Raw genomic sequence first — 12,391 nt, 5'->3', positions numbered from 1 at the left:
AATGCGAACTGTCTTCCCCATCCCCCAGTTCAAGCTCATAAATGTCAGGTCAAATCTCGGTCTGTCAAAGGCCTAATGCCCTCCACCCATCACTGCCTTCGCCTCAGGGAATCCTCCAGGCCTCTGAGCTCACAGAGGTGGGCCAGGTTCTTGATAATCAGTATCACTGACTACCTGAGAGTTGGCCGTGGCCCCAGCAATGAAGCCCCCAAATCAGACAGTTACTGATGTGTTTTGTGGACTAGAAAAAGTCCAGACATACTCCAGGAGTGGTATCACTATGTCTAGCCATAGAAACCACAAGGATCAGATAGTTGTTCTTTCCACACCCCACATGGAGCTTTTCAGCACTTTTCATATTTACTTTGTAGGAGATCAATCCTCCGAGAGTGTTTGAAAGACCATGTTTGCTGTCTTGGATACACATTTCCCAACCACACGTTACAACATTGAGAGGATGCCATTTTGCTTTAACCACAACCAACAGACTTGCAACTAACAGGCAGTGCTTAGGATGGAATGAACCCCTTCTAATGTATGCCCCCCTTCAACCAGTGTAACCCTAGAATCTCTGTTTGGATAGTTATTTTGATACTTTGGCTACCTGATGCGAAGAGCTGACTCATTGGAAAAGACTGATGCTGGGAAAGATTGAGGACAAAAGAAGGGGCGACAGAGGATGAGATGGTTGGATGGCACCATCGACTCAATGGACATGAGTTTGAGTAAACTCTGGGAGATAGTGAAGGACAGGGAAGCTTGGCATGCTACAGTTGATGGGATCACCAAGAGTCAGACATGACTTAGCGCCTGAACAACAAAAATTGAGTCTCATGAAAAAGGGTCATCTCTGCCTGAACCTCACCCACCCCACATCCAGCAGTGACAGGCACCTCAAGGTACTTCATCCTTTTTTAAAGAGTTACAGGTTAAAGGTTTTCCCTATGTGGAATTGAAACCAAGTCCAGAAGAACCAGTTTCCCTTACTGTGTTCATAATTACTCTCTCCATCCCAGACTTTATTCCCTTGCTTGTCTCATCTGACCACAATCCCTTTCTTGTCCCTTCTGACCTCAGTCCTTTGGTAGCTGGACACTAATCAAGCAGTCAGATGACTGAGATTGGTGTGGTTGATACCATCGTTAATGTGCTAAAATTACTATTATAGATATCACCATTAACTTACAAACTCAGGTTGTTTCTCCAGGACAAGATGAGCTCACAGACCACCACCTCCCCTCCACAACAAGCCATGGACTACCTTCCCAGAGAATTGTACACGGAAAACTTTCTAGCTTCCGAAACCACAATCAAGAAAAAATCAAAGAAATGTCGCAAAACAATGATGAATCTCAGTTTCTTTGTTATTCCTCTTTAAATCATTCCTAACTCAAAGACAAAAATGGAACGGATCTGACACTTACCTCCCACTCATTGCTTGGGGCCCTGCAAACAAAAATCCTTCCTTTGCTGCAACACCTGCTGTCAGATTTTGGCTTTCTGAGCCTCAAGCTCACTCTGTGCAGAATAAGAAACAGATTCACCTCCCAACTCTTCAATTCCTAAACAAAATGTTCTGAAATCTGAAAGTTTTATTATTATTTTTTTTTTCTGTAGTTCCTTTGACAGCAAACCCTATGATGAACTGGTATGAGGCTATCTGTAGTCATTTATCCTGTCATAATGATTTACAGCAGAAATATCAGTGTGTTTGATTATGGTACTGCCCCAAGCCCCAAATCCATATGTATTATATATCATCCCAAATACTAATTGGGATGATATATAATATATGTTTATGATGCTTTTGAACTGTGGTGTTGGAGAAGACTCTTGAGAGTCCCATGGACTGCAAGGAGATCCAACCAGTCCATCCTAAAGGAGACCAGTCCTGGGTGTTCATTGGAGGGACTGATGTTGAAGCTGAAACTCCAATATTTTGGCCACCTGATGCAGAGAGCTGACTCATTTGAAAAGACCCTGATGCTGGGAAAGATTGAGGGCAGGAGGAGAAGGGGACGACAGAGGATGAGATGGTTGGATGGCATCACCTACTCGATGGACATGAGTCTGAGTAAACTCCGGGAGTTGGTGATGGACAGGGAGGCCTGGCGTGCTGCGGTTCATGGGGTCACAAAGAGTCGGACATGACTGAGCAACTGAACTGAACTGATATGTACCATATCACCTTTTCAAACTTTGGAAAATTACAGAGGGTTTTGGACAAGGAATTGTGAACCTGTATCTGTTTCTCCAAATAGGATATTTCGGTCTTCTACATCCAATTTATTTTTTCTAGGTATTCAAGATCACTGATTGAAAAGAGGTGAATTAAAGTCTCCCACTATTTGTTTGTCTATTTTTTCTGTATCTCCTGTACTTTTAGCTTTATGATTATTGTTCTTTGTTTCTTGGTAGACAGGCATTCATAACTGTTATATCCTCATTGTGACTTGCATCTTTGAATGTTATAAAGTGCCTCTCTTCATCTTCACCTGATGTGATATTGAGATTATGACTCGTGCCTTCTTTTCTTTGCATTTGCCTCATGCATAATTATACATTAATTTTCAGCCTTCTGGGAAACACTTTATCTTAAATGGGTCATTTGCTTGACAACAGCATAAGGTCAGTTTTGCTGAGAAATATAATCTGAATTTCTTTTTCTTTTAATAGCTGAGTTAAGCCTATTTAGACATTTATTGATATGTCACATATGTTAACCTTAGTTCTATCACACTAATACCATATTATACTTTTTAATTCTATAGTTTTTCATAATCTCTTACCATGTAGCCTGTGGTCTTGTTGTAAGTTTTTGGAAGTTACTTTTATAATAAAAACTTTAATACCTCCAGCTTTCTATTATCTGTTTTCAAATATCTATTAGCTCCTTACTATGAACAATGGAAGAAAAAGTCAGCATATTTCCTTTTCTTTTCTTTTGTCTCCTCTCCTGGCCAGTTTTAGTCAGTAATACAGTTCTCAGAATTTACCTTTGTATTTAAAAGTGCTTATTTTATCACCTGGTATGTCAGCTTTAATGAATATTTTTTTGACTCCCAGTTATTAAAGGTGTGCTGCTGCTGCTGCTAAGTCGCTTCAGTCGTGTCTGACTCTGTGCGACCCCATAGACGGCAGCCCACCAGGCTCCCCCGTCCCTGGGATTCTCCAGGCAAGAACACTGGAGTGGGTTGCCATTTCCTTCTCCAGTGCGTGAAAGTGAAAAGTGAAAGTGAAGTCGCTCAGTCGTGTCTGACTCTTAGCGACCCCATGGACTGCAGCCTACCAGGCTCTTCCATCCAGGGATTTTCCAGGCAAGAGTCCTGGAGTGGGGTGCCATCGCCTTCTCCGATTAAAGGTGTAGCAATCAGTACACTTATTATTCTACTTCTCACTTACTCTCTCACTTCCACTGCAAATATCCATTAGTTACATTGTTTATATATTCTCAGGACATATCATTTTTACATACTTTCTATCACCCTAATGTGTAGAATTACTTTAGCTTTCATGCTTATTCGCTCAGTCATATCTGACTCTTTGTGACCCTGTGGACTGTAGCCTGCCAGGTTCCTCTGTCTATGGGATTCTCCAGGCAAGAATATTGGAGTGGTTTCACAATAAATGTATTCAAAACTTGCAGTCAATCTTTTTTTCCATAATTTCCTCAATTATCTCTTAGTTGGCTCTGGTTATTTCCTTAAGAAAGGTTCATAGAATTGATATTCTCTGAATTCTTCCATGTTCGAGACCATCTCTTCACATGGTTTGAGACCATGTCTTCACAGCTGAAGGGAAATTTGGCTGTTGATAAGATTCATGGGGTCGCAAGGAGTCGGACACGACTGAGCGACTGAACTGAACTGAACTGAAAGTCCCTGGGTAACACTTTTCCCTTGAAGATATTTTAGGTATGAAACCACCATCTTCTGGCATTGAATGTTGCTGTAGAGGACTCGGAAGCAAGCTTGATTTTTCTCCCCTATAAGTGACTTGGTCATTTTCCTTGATGGATCATCTTTGTAATCTAACTTTACCAGGATAGTATCTCTAAGTTAACTCTTCTGGGGTAATTTCCCATGATACAGGGTCTTCTGTATTTCCAAAAAATATGTTCCTATTTGAAATGTTCCACTGTTTTGGTTTTATTCTAAAGAGACTCCAATTATGTATATAATAAATTTTCTTTGCCTGTATTCTATATCTATCATGTTCTCTCCACTCTTTCTTTACATCCTTACACCTTGATTTCCTATTTTGTTTGCCGTTCTTATTTCTTTCCTCCATGCCCCTTTATTTATTTATTACTGTGTCAGGTCTCTGTTGCGGCATGCAGGATTTTTCTGTGTGTTTTCCCCTCCAGTTTTCTTATGATCATTGAATGATTTCTAAGAAAAGAAAGGAAAATTCTAATTTCTCCTGCCACTTTCATAGCATAAATCACCAGCATATTTTTTTAATGGCTACATTCATTTAAATGCACCATAACCAATCACCTGTTAATAGACATTAAGGTTGTTTGCAACGGGCTTTCCTGGTGGCTCGGTGATAAATAATCTGCCTGCCAATGCAGGAGACATGGGTTTGATCCCTGAGTTAGGAAGTTTCTCTGGACAAGGAAATAGCAAACCATTCCCAGTATTCCTGCCTGGGAAATCCCATGGACAGAGGAGCTTGGAGGGCTACAGTCCATGGGGTCACAAAAGAGTCGGACACAACTTCGTGATGAAACAACTGCAACAAGATTGTTCCCAACATTTCACTGTTACCAACAGTACTGCAGTGGAAATCCTTGTATGTATAACCTCACACTCAAATATTTCTGTAGGATCATTTTCTATAAGTAGAATTTGGGAGTTTAGGGCAATAGCTGATTGAAGACTTTTTATGACACTTCAGAATACAGGAAAACAACTCGTTTTGCTAGAGCTGAAGCTACAGTGCCCTTTAATTAAATTCCCTCAACTACTACTATCCTTATTAAATCATTTGGATGATGTGTCGCTTGGTATATCCAGCCCATGAAAAAACCAGTCCAGTCCAATTTGGGAAGAAACACGTAATTACAAGCACTTTTCCAGTCAAAGCTTCCAGGTCTTAAAAGCAGGGTGAGGAGAAGGCAGGATGGGCCAGAAGAAGGAACACAACAAAACAACTCAGCATCACAGTCAGGGGCACAGAGCCAGGCTGGGTGTCCACACCCAGACTCTCGGACCTGCATATGAATATCAATTCCACCAATCAATAGCAGTGCAAATTGAGCAGATTGCTTAACCTCTCTGAACCTTACTTTCCTAATCTGTAAAATAAGGATAGTAATAATACCTACTTCGTGAGGCTTTGTGAGGACTGAATAAGAAATGTAACTGAAACCACCGTGTCTATCGCATAGCATGTGCTTAATAGCTGTCAGTTATCGTTCAGTTCAGTTCAGTTCAGTCACTCAGTCGTGTCTGACTCTCTGCGACCCCATGAATCGCAGCACGCCAGGCCTCCCTGTCCATCACCAACTCCTGGAGTTCACTCAGACTCACGTCCATCGAGTCAGTGAGGCCATCCAACCATCGTTAATGTAACACAAAATACCTGCCTGCCTTCCAAATTTTATGCCATTAGAACAGGTGCAGAGAAGATATGGAGAAAGGATGAAGACTGTCAGCTTCCTACAAGAGATTTTTCCATTCTTTGCAAAGGAACACACAAAATGGATAAGGGAAGAGTCAGGAGGGAAGCGAAGTGAGAGCAAGAAGATGTGTTTTCAAAAGGAAAAGATTCACAGTAGGAGGCAGAACTTTGGGTTTTCTGAAAAGGGGAAAGGACAAAGAGTTGACGGAAATTAAATGGCTTAGTATCCAGTTTCAGTTCAGTTCAGTTGCTCAGTCGTGTCCAACTCTTTGCGACCCCATGAACCGCAGCACGCCAGGCCTCCCTGTCCATCACCAACTCCCAGAGTCCACCCAAATCTATGTCCATTGAGTTGGTGATGCAATCAAACCATCTCATCCTCTGTCGTCCCCTTCTCTTCCTGCCCCCAATCCCTCCCAGCATCAGGGTCTTTTCCAATGAGTCAACTCTTTGCATGAGGTGGCCAAAGTATTGCAGTTTCAGCTTCAGCATCAGTCCTTCCAAAGAACACCGAGGACTGATCTCCTTTAGGATGGACTGGTTGGATCTCCTTGCAGTCCAAGGGACTCTCAAGAGTCTTCTCCAACACCACAGTTCAAAAGCATCAATTCTTCGGCGCTCAGCTTTCTTCACAGTCCAACTCTCACATCCATACATGACCACTGGAAAAACCATAGCCTTGACTAGATGGACCTTTGTTGGCAAAGTAATATCTCTGCTTTTGAATATGCTATCTAGGTTGGTCATAACTTTCCTTCCAAGGAGTAAGCATCTTTTAATTTCATGGCTGCAGTCACCATCTGCAGTGATTTTGGAGCCCAGAAAAATAAAGTCTGACACTGTTTCCACTTGTTTCCCCATCTATTTCTCATGAAGTGATGGGACCGGATACCATGATCTTCGTTTTCTGAATGTTGAGCTTTAAGCCAACTTTTTCACTCTTCTCTTTCACTTTCATCAAGAGGCTTTTGAGTTCCTCTTCACTTTCTGCCATAAGGGTGGTGTCATCTGCATATCTGAGGTGATTGATATTTCTCCCGACAATCTTGATTCCAGCTTGTGCTTCTTCCGGCCCAGCGTTTCTCATGATGTACTCTGCATAGAAGTTAAATAAGCAGGGTGACAATATACAGCCTTGATGTACTCCTTTTCCTATTTGGAACCAGTCTGTTGTTCCATGTCCAGTTCTAACTGTTGCTTCCTGAACTGCATACAGGTTTCTCAAGAGGCAGATCAGGTGGTCTGGTATTCCCATCTCTTTCAGAATTTTCCACAGTTTATTGTGATCCACACAGTCAAAGGCTTTGGCATAGTCAATAAAGCAGAAATAGATGCTTTTCTGGAACTCTCTTGCTTTTTTCATGATCCAGTGGATGTTGACAATTTGATGTCTGGTTCCTCTGCCTTTTCTAAAACCAGCTTGAACATCAGGAAGTTCACAGTTCATGTATTGTTGAAGCCTGGCTTGGAGAATTTTGAGCATTACTTTACTAGCATGTGAGATGAGTGCAATTGTGCGGTAGTTTGAGCATTCTTTGGCATTGCCTTTCTTTGGGATTGGAATGAAAACGGACCTTTTCCAGTCCTGTGGCCACTGCTGAGTTTTCCAAATTTGCTGGCATATTGAGTGCCGCACGTTCACAGCATCATCTTTCAGGCTTTGGAATAGCTCAACTGGAATTCCATCACCTCCACTAGCTTTGTTCGTAGTGATGCTTTCGAAGGCCCACTTGACTTCACATTCCAGGATGGGGGATTCACATTTTTACCTATAGGAAATGTATTGAAAAGTTACATTGTTAAAGGGTTTTTAAATATATATGCACATATTTTTCCAAGAGTGAAAGATTTCCACTGGGCTTAAAATACTATCTTTATCTATAACTTTAACCAATCTGGTGTTTCTATGCAAATAAATGACAATGATACAGTTTGAGGTAGTTCTTTGACTTCCGTTTATACTTTTCATCTCATATACTCTTGGGTGCTCTTTTACTACCTTAATTCTTTTTTCTTTAGAATGCTCTTTTGAAGCAATATTTTACATTCTTTTCATTTTTTAATGTGAAAAACTATATACACTTAAAATCAGTGTCAACTGTCCAATGTGTGTGCTCAGTCGCTCAGTCATGTCCAACTGTTTGTGACCCCTTGGACACTAGCCCGCCAGGCTCCTCTGTTCATGGGATTTTACTAGCAAGAATACTGGAATGGGTTGCCATTTCCTCCTGCAGGGGATCCTAGCAGCCCAGGGGCTGAAACGGTGTCTCTTCCATCTCTTGATGAAGAATCTCCAGATTCTTCACCACTGCACCACCTGAGCAGCCCCACTGTCCAATGAAAATGGAAAAAGAACAAAGAGAAGGTAAAGCATCCAGAGACAGCTACTCAAAAGAGACTCTTTCTAAAGTCTAAGGAACGTCTGTGCCATATTCTTCCGTACAATTCCACACTCAGACCAAAGAAGAGCAGAAAGGTGATGACAAAGGCAGTGCATCCCAGTCACTCTTTCAACTAACAGCTGCTGAGCGTCCACAACACACAGCACTGGGCCAGGCTCAGTGAAGACCCCCACCGCCGGCACTCCTGATTCTAATCGTCATGTAACACAAATCAAAAAACAGGCAAGACTAGGCTGAAACAAGGTAACTGTCTTAAGCCAGAAGAAAACAAGTAGCATCCTGACTCATAAAATCGAATTCCTATATGTTCCTAAAAGCCGATCTCGTCTCATATTCCTGCTGGTTTCCAGTAGGGTCCCTCACTGAAAACTCTTCTGGGAAGCAAGTGTTGTTCTTGAAACTCCTGCTGAAGCCAGGAGGATCACTACATGTGCCTCCCCACAAAAGAGCTCCCAGAAGACGAACTCTTAATAAGACAAAGGCAACGGTGGCAGCCAAAGCTGCCTGAGGCCAGACCAGGAACACTAGTAAAACCATTCCCCAGAATATCAAGGGCATCTGAAGTCTGAACACCTTCACTGCACTAAAACTCCTTAGAAATATTTCTTCATGATTGAAACCTGGGAATGCTCTCTGCTAGCTCTGCCATCACACCGTTCATCTGATGCACCGTGAGTCCATGGTGCCCAGAAATGGACAAGGAGGGACTTGGCTCTGAAGCACGAAGCTCCTCAAATTGCCCGGCTGAGCCTACATCCACCAAGGCTGCCACCACCTCAGCCATCCCTGCCACCATGCTGTCACCACCAGACCGCATGAAACCCTTTTAACAGATACTGACTGATTGCTCCTCACCTCCTTGGGCATAAGGCAGATGCATAAAAACCTGTGGCTTCACAGGGTGTCTGAGTGAGTGGTGTCCCTAGGATTGTGCAGTGCACAGCCTGAACAACTGCTCATGGCAGCCCTGCCTGGACTCCACCCTTGATTACACTTTGCTTTGCATTGTGAATCATGGTATGGTCCATAAGTCTCCTGAGGGCAGGAACATGGATTATATAGTTTTTAATGCTCCCACAGTGCCTAGCACTCAGTTGATGATCAGTAATTCTCCCCTAGAAATTCTGTTAGGGGTCTCTTCTGACCAGCTTTAGAGAAAGAAAGCAGCCTTTTTTGGGCCTACCCTGACTCTCCAGGCACATTCAGTCCATGCCCCACCCACCCCATGAGCATCTGAACATTCCCACTTGTCTTGTCCCTTTCCTTGAGGCCAGATCAACTCAAGCACGAGGAAATCATTAGTGTCAGAGACTCTCAAAGGGAAAAAGACTTCAATTTCATGTCACTGAGGTCACGGCCAAGAGGAGCTACCCCGCGTCCGAGGTCAGGGGCGACAGCTGAAAGGAGCTACCCCGCGTCTGAGGTCAGGGGCGGCAGCCGGGAGGAGCAACCTCAGCCCGAGGCCAGGGGCGGTGGCCAGGAGGAGCTACCCCACACCCAAGGCTAGGGGCGGCGGCCAGGAGGAGCAACCCCACGCCTGAGGAGCAGTGGCTGCGTGGGCGCAGGAGGGCCTAGAGGAGCTATCCCACTTTGAAGTTCAGGAAGGGCAATGGTGAGTAGATATCCCTTGTCCAAGGTAAGGAGCAGTGGCTGCGCTTTGCTGGAGCAGCCATGAAGAGATACCCCACGCCCAAGGTAAGAGAAACCCAAGTAAGATGGTAGGTGTTGCAAGAGGGCATCAGAGAGCAAACACATTGAAACCATACTCACAGAAAACTAGTCAATCTAATCACACTAGGACCACAGCCTTGTCTAACTCAATGAAACTAAGCCATGCCCATGGGGCAACCCAAGATGGGCGGGTCATGGTGGAGAGATCTGACAGAATGTGGTCTACTGGAGAAGGGAATGGCAAACAACTTCAGTATTCTTGCCTTGAGAACCCCATGAACAGTATGAAAAGGCAAAATGATAGGATACTGAAAGAGGAACTCCCCAGGTCGGTAGGTGCCCAATATGCTACTAGAGATCAGTGGAGAAATAACTCCAGAAAGAATGAAGGGATGGAGCCAAAGCAAAAACAATACCCAGCTGTGGATGTGACTGGTGATAGAAGCAAGGTCCGATGCTGTAAAGAGCAATATTGCATAGGAACCTGGAATGTCAGGTCATGAATCAAGGCAAATTGGAAGTGGTCAAACAAGAGATGGCAAGAGTAAATGTCAACATTATAGGAATCAGCGAACTGAAATGGACTGGAATGGGTGAATTTAACTCAGATGACCATTATATCTACTACTGCAGGCAGGAATCCCTCAGAAGAAATGGAGTAGCCATCATGGTCAACAAAAGAGTCCGAAATGCAGTACTTGGATGCAGTCTCAAAAATGACAGAATGATCTCTGTTTGTTTCCAAGGCAAACCATTCAATATCACGGTAATCCAGTCTATGCCCCAACCAGTAATGCTGAAGAAGCTGAATGGTTCTATGAAGACCTACAAGACCTTTTAGAACTAACACCCCAAAAAGATGTCCTTCTCATTATAGGGGACTGGAATGCAAAAGTAGGAAGTCAAGAAACACCTGGAGTAACGGGCAAATTTGGCCTTGGAATACGGAATGAAGCAGGGCAAAGACTAATAGAGTTTTGCCAAGAAAATGCACTGGTCATAGCAAACACCCTCTTCCGACAACACAAGAGAAGACTCTACACATGGACATCACCAGATGGTCAACACCGAAATCAGATTGATTATATTCTTTGCAGCCAAAGATGGAGAAGCTCTATACAGCCAGCAAAAACAAGACCAGGAGCTGACTGTGGCTCAGATCATGAACTCCTTATTACCAAATTCAGACTGAAATTGAAGAAAATAGGGAAAACCACTAGACCATTCAGGTATGACCTAAATCAAATCCCTTATGATTATACAGTGGAAGTGAGAAATAGATTTAAGGGCCTAGATCTGATAGATAGAGTGCCTGATGAACTATGGAATGAGGTTCGTGACATTGTACAGGAGATGGGGATCAAGACCATCCCCATGGAAAAGAAATGCAAAAAAGCAAAATGGCTGTCTGGGGAGGCCTTACAAATAGCTGTGAAAAGAAGAGAAGTGAAAAGCAAAGGAGACAGGATAGATATAAGCATCTGAATGCAGAGTTCCAAAGAATAGCAAGAAGAGATAAGAAAGCCTTCTGCAGCGATCAATGCAAAGAAATAGAGGAAAACAACAGAATGGGAAAGACTAGAGATCTCTTCAAGAAAATTAGAGATACCAAGGGAACATTTCATGCAAAGATGGGCTCAATAAAGGACAGAAATGGTATGGACCTAACAGAAGCAGAAGATATTAAGAAGAGATGGCAAGAATACACAGAACTGTACAAAAAAGATCTTCACGACCCAGATAATCACGATGGTGTGATCACTGACCTAGAGCCAGATATCCTGGAATGTGAAGTCAAGTGGGCCTTCGAAAGCATCACTACGAACAAAGCTAGTGGAGGTGATGGAATTCCAGTTGAGCTATTCCAAAGCCTGAAAGATGATGCTGTGAAAGTGCGGCACTCAATATGCCAGCAAATTTGGAAAACTCAGCAATGGCCACAGGACTGGAAAAGGTCCGTTTTCATTCCAATCCCAAAGAAAGGCAATGCCAAAGAATGCTCAAACTACCGCACAATTGCACTCATCTCACATGCTAGTAAAGTAATGCTCAAAATTCTCCAAGCCAGGCTTCAACAATACATGAACTGTGAACTTCCTGATGTTCAAGCTGGTTTTAGAAAAGGCAGAGGAACCAGACATCAAATTGTCAACATCCACTGGATCATGAAAAAAGCAAGAGAGTTCCAGAAAAGCATCTATTTCTGCTTTATTGACTATGCCAAAGCCTTTGACTGTGTGGATCACAATAAACTGTGGAAAATTCTGAAAGAGATGGGAATACCAGACCACCTGATCTGCCTCTTGAGAAACCTGTATGCAGGTCAGGAAGCAACAGTTAGAACTGGACATGGAACAACAGACTGGTTCCAAATAGGAAAAGGAGTACGTCAAGGCTGTATATCGTCACCCTGCTTATTTAACTTTTATGCAGAGTAAGTACATCATGAGAAACGCTGGGCCGGAAGAAGCACAAGCTGGAATCAAGATTGTCGGGAGAAATATCAATCACCTCAGATATGCAGATGACACCACCCTTATGAGGAACTAAAAAGCCTCTTGATGAAAGTGAAAGTGGAGAGTGAAAAAGTTGGCTTAAAGCTCAACATTCAGAAAACGAAGATCTAGGCATCCGGTCCCATCACTTCATGGGAAATAGATGGGGAAACAGTGGAAACAGTGGCAGACTTT

The 12,391-nt window shown here is 43.1% G+C and overlaps 1 long non-coding RNA gene across 1 annotated transcript in view; it reads right to left on the bottom strand.

Moving 5' to 3' along the window:
* Positions 1-2,743: 2,743 nt before the first annotated feature.
* LOC104973229 (uncharacterized) overlaps positions 2,744-12,391 on the bottom strand; it is a 23,288-nt gene continuing 13,640 nt past the window's right edge. The window contains exon 2 of the long non-coding RNA XR_809469.4: positions 2,744-7,397. This is a non-coding gene — a long non-coding RNA (uncharacterized lncRNA). The remainder of the gene's footprint in view (positions 7,398-12,391) is intronic.

Source organism: Bos taurus, chromosome 10 (assembly GCF_002263795.3).
Source record: "Bos taurus isolate L1 Dominette 01449 registration number 42190680 breed Hereford chromosome 10, ARS-UCD2.0, whole genome shotgun sequence".
Lineage (NCBI taxonomy): Eukaryota > Metazoa > Chordata > Mammalia > Artiodactyla > Bovidae > Bos > Bos taurus.
The sequence above is the reverse complement of the archived record's forward strand: the minus strand, read 5'-3'. Positions and strand labels throughout refer to the sequence as shown.